The sequence below is a fragment of the Andrographis paniculata genome, unplaced genomic scaffold (genome assembly GCF_009805555.1).
Source record: "Andrographis paniculata isolate CXL003 unplaced genomic scaffold, ASM980555v1 Contig35END, whole genome shotgun sequence".
Classification (NCBI taxonomy): Eukaryota; Viridiplantae; Streptophyta; class Magnoliopsida; order Lamiales; family Acanthaceae; genus Andrographis; species Andrographis paniculata.
In genome coordinates, this window is record NW_026137568.1 from 5,320,699 (window position 1) to 5,325,409 (window position 4,711).

The 4,711-nt window shown below is 33.9% G+C and overlaps 1 long non-coding RNA gene across 3 annotated transcripts; it reads left to right on the forward strand.

The window, feature by feature from the left end:
- The first annotated feature begins 336 nt into the window (after window positions 1–336).
- On the forward strand, window positions 337–3,914 carry LOC127249027 (uncharacterized). Of its 3 annotated transcripts, none has more exons than XR_007838238.1 (4): window positions 337–455; window positions 1,908–2,597; window positions 2,681–3,488; window positions 3,559–3,914. It is a non-coding gene; the product is annotated as an uncharacterized LOC127249027 (long non-coding RNA). The 3 variants fall into 3 exon arrangements; XR_007838237.1 differs by having other exon boundaries at window positions 367–727; XR_007838239.1 differs by having other exon boundaries at window positions 367–714.
- The last annotated feature ends 797 nt before the right edge of the window (window positions 3,915–4,711 follow it).

The window sequence follows — 4,711 nt, forward strand, 5'->3', positions numbered from 1 at the left end:
TTATATATATATATATATAAATTGATCTAGAATTATTGGGGTGTGGTTACTTGTGTATCCCAATGGTTTGGGCTTTTCGGTTGTTTGATTTGAATTGTTTGGAGTGGAATATAGTGATTGGATGTGATTTTTTAGGTAAATCATATTTTTTAGATGGAGGTAATATATAGTGTCGATTGCATAATGTGAAAAGGATGTTGAAAACATAAGTGAACAAAGCCAAAGTCTTTCAGCACTTTGCCTAAATGATGGTCTATTTGTCAAAATGATGATGATCCATGCCATCACTACGATGCATTTACCCTTAGACATAAGAGCACGTGCAATGGGCCTTATTTGGAGGCCTTCTCATTTGAAAATAGAGATCAGATTAAAAAATCACTCCACAATGGATCATATCTAGAGGCGACTGATGCGACAAAGCTTAGGAGAACCTCGGTGAAGCAGAGGCCAAGGTCAGGGCGATGCATGTTTTTTCTTCTCTTTCCCTCCCAATCTTTCCATATTCCATAGGATTCTCTCAAAAAAAATTTTCACAAAATTCTTCTATTTCTCCCCGAATCAAAAATCTATTTCTTTCTCTTTCTCTTTCTCTTTGTTTCTCCCCGCTGTTACGAACTTCGCCCACTATCTCAATCATAACCGATAGGAGCAATTCTATTTTGGGCAACTTTAATCTGACTTCAACCGCAACTTTCTTTGAGGAAAAACATAGTATGTGGTCGCGGTAATGTTTCTTTTTTTTTCCTTCATCTTTTTAGTAAATGAATTATTCGTAGTGAGATTTACAATCGTTAATAAGTCTGCTAGTTTTTATGGCTTTTTCAATTTTTTTGAGGATTATATTAAAATTCTTTTTAATTTTCATATTCGGTGAGTTTTCATGTTTTGATGGGTGTTTAGATTGGAACTTACGTATTATTTTTTCTTTTTCTATGTTGATTTTCGGTTTTTTCGAATAAGTTTATGTCTTTCAGTAAGTATTACGTGTTTTTAGAGCAACCAAATGCTGTTTGGATGCAGATTCAGCAACGTAATCTTACAAAATCACAACCTAGTTTCTGGAAATACTTTGTCCAAGTTTTACCTCAATCAGTAGTGATCTTATTTGATCTAATTGCAAACTGAATTGAATCAATGTACTTATGTGGGTACATTTTTATTGGCTTCTAAATTTGCTCGGTTCTTTTACTAATATCCTCAAGTTATGCATGCATTCATACACTGCATTAATTTTTTTTTTCTAATTACATAACGTTGCCATCAAACAATATTCATTTTGAATTAACTTTTGTCACTCTCATGCCCGTGCTAGTCATAGAATTGATATGTGTGAGGTTTGTGCACATATTTTGTAGAAGTTTTTATTGAGAAAGATTTGTACTTTATATTTTTATGGTATGAACTCTTTGCTTATTTAAATACTTAATGTTTAAATATTCGTAATTTTTTGGCTTTCATGGATGATTTTGTAACATATAATATCTTTAGACAAGGGTAGATAATATCACATATGATTCAACTACTTCGGGTGGCATGTGTTTTAATTTCTAGACGTCTCATTTTATGGAGTTGGAGATTGAGCAACATAATGATTAGTCAATCGGGAAAATGCATTGGAATATATCAGAAGTGAAAGTAAATAGGTGATATGAGTTCTTTGTTGGAGCTCCAATCATATTGATTTGCTAGAATTTTTGTGGATTGTTGAAATTTTTAATTTTATTCTTATTGAAATGGTTTCAAAAACAGTTATTTTATTTTATCTTTTATTTTTAAAATTGTTAAAGAACATTGATTATTGTTGTAGTAGTTGTTATATATTGTTCGGTGGTGTTTTTTTATTGTCTTTCTTTGGTAGCGTAAAATTAAAGTGCTGAATTTTGATTCTTTCTATTTGTTTACAGAAATGACTTATGAAATTGACAATCGTGGGCTAGACAGGCTAGATGAACAATTGATCTTTCTGAGTCAAATAACAAGTCCCAACTGCAGTCTAACTCAACTTCATTCATGCGTAGTAGCCCGAACTTGACTTCACATACACATGTCCCGAATCAGTTTAGTATGAGTTTCCCCTCTTTTGCGCCTACACATTGTTATCCACAATCCAATGATCCTTTATACAACCAAAATATGTGGACTTTTTTTCACCTACTATACGTTCTCAGTTTCCATATCATGAGACTCAGTCATCCCAGGCAAATACAGCACCATTTCATGCTCCCCGTCTCCTGATTCATAATGCAGCTTGTTCCCAGATAAATTGTATTGGTAAGTCAGTAAAGAAAAGTCAAAGTGCAAGCAAAAATTGGACCACGGACGAGGATTTAGAGTTAGTTACTACTTGGTGTAGTGTTGGCACTGATGCCCGTGTTGGTGTTGGTCAGAAAAGAAAAAAGGTGTGGGAGCGCATATATGATAAATTTATTGTCCTTATGGAAGAAAATCATGGGGTTAGTAGAACTGAAAATAAAAGAACGTCTTATGGATGTGAGAATCGGTGGATAGAAATTAGATCGCAGTGTAATAAGTGGTCTGCCATAAGAGTGCAAGCACAGCCGCAGTATCGTAGTGGATGGAGCTCGGTGGACTTTGTAAGTGAAATAAAATGTATTTTTCAATTCATTTTCTGTATAATTTTAATGTTGATGTTATGCTAATGAGAACTGCCTTACAGGAACACTATTGTAATGTTACATATGTGGAAAACACCAATCGACATTTAAGTGTGAGTCTTGTTGGCATATCTTAAAGGACCAGCCTAAGTGGTTGCAATTTGGCATACGGAGAAAAAAAACACCAGAGTGGGTATCTAACATTGAAAAGAAAGTTGTCGGAGAATTTCCTGTGCCCGTCAATCTTGAAGTACCCTCTCCCGTGACACCAATAGTTCCGAGTACGAGTTTATTTTAAATCGAAAAAGATCCCGATGATAAAGGACGAGCTTCTTTAGATTTTGGTGGGCCTGCTGCAATTGATGTTGAACGCCCTGTTGGTGTTAAGCGAGCAAAGGCCAGTAACAACATGAATAATCAAAAGCAGCGAAAGATAAAAAAAAACAAGAAGACTCACAAGCTTCTGTAACAAGAACTCTTATTACCAGTTTGATGACTTTGGATTCTGCAAGCCGTGAAAGATGGACAGAATACCAAGTTGACAACCAGAGAAAATAGTTAAAGCGTGATGAACGGTATGAATGCATAGCTAAAAGAGCAGAAAAAAAGGTATTATTGTTACGGCCTAATACCTTTTTCTTTGTGTTGTCTACATTATGTCTTAATTTTTTTTTGTGTTGTCCATATTATTCCCGCATGCACTAAAAATGCTTCGAGAAATTGGGTTTATGACTCAAGATCTTGAAAATATTGGAGAGAAGTTGATAGCCGCCTTATAAAAATTGAAAGAGTTGGATCATAGTAATTTGATGAGAGAGTTCGAGGAAAAACAATACACAATTAGAAAGCACCAAATGGAGCACTACACAGGTATTTATAATCGTACGTAAATGTACTTGTTATTTTATTTCATAATATAACTAATGTTGTGTTTACATAGGGATGGAAGCAGCTCTTTTGGCAAATGCAGAGGGAACTACGACCAATCCGGTAAATGTTGATGCAACTGTCAGGTGCATTTAAAGTAGGAAGCCTTTGTTCAACGAGGGCGATGTTGAAGTAGGCAATCCGTAGCAATGGAAAACCCATAAAACAGGGTGAATGACAAATAGAATTTTAGTGTAATGCTTTTGCTTTTGTGGATGTTTTGGTGTATAAAACTAGTGAAGCTTCGTAGCGGCTTTGTTTGTATTGAGCTATCAGTTAGCTATTTTGTTTAAAAACCATACTTTTTTGTACAAGAAATTTAGCAGTGATACTCTGCTACGCTAGCCTATATTAATGCATTATGCTTTGCTAGTAATGATTTAATATTAAAACAGTCTATTTAACTATTGAAAGTTTTATGTTTTTGTATTTTGCGGAAGGTAAATTATTGTGTAATTATACTGTTTTTTTTTTCTTTTTTTTTTATTGTATCCTACATTCAAGGTGAAGATTTAATGTATTGCATTATGCTTTTGTAGTAAAGATTTTTTTTAAGCGTAAAAATAGGATTTTATATTGCTTAATTTATCACTTAGTATTTAGTGGATTTTTTATATTAAATTTTGTTGAGATATTTTAGATATTCGATTTTAGATTTAGTAGATTTATATTTAGATTTATATTTTATCCATAGATTAGATTATTTAGATTTGAATCTATCGAATCCATTTTGTATTGCCTATATATAGGCCCCTTATTCTAATCATCAATAAGACAATTTCATTATTTTCCCCCAAAATTTCTAACATGGTATCAGAGCCTATTTTTCTTCTGCCGTAGTTATAGCCTACCAACCCGCGTTTCTCCGAGTACATTCAACCTGTATTGTACCCGGAGGTTCCCAATTTTGAAATTCTTTTTTATAGTTTCTAGCCCTTTCTTTTTTTGATTTTAATTTTGTCTTGAGTCCTAATTTTGTTTACAATTGAAGCATGTCTGCAATTCTGTGATATGTCTGCTGCGTTTCCCCCTATCCATATTTCTTATTGCAATGAAAGTCCCGTTATTTCCAACTTTGTGGAGAGTCATTTCATTTTTTGCTCCAGTGGAGTCATCTCGTTTTCGGCTCCAGTGGAGTCATGTTGTTTTTTGCTCCGGTGGAGTCA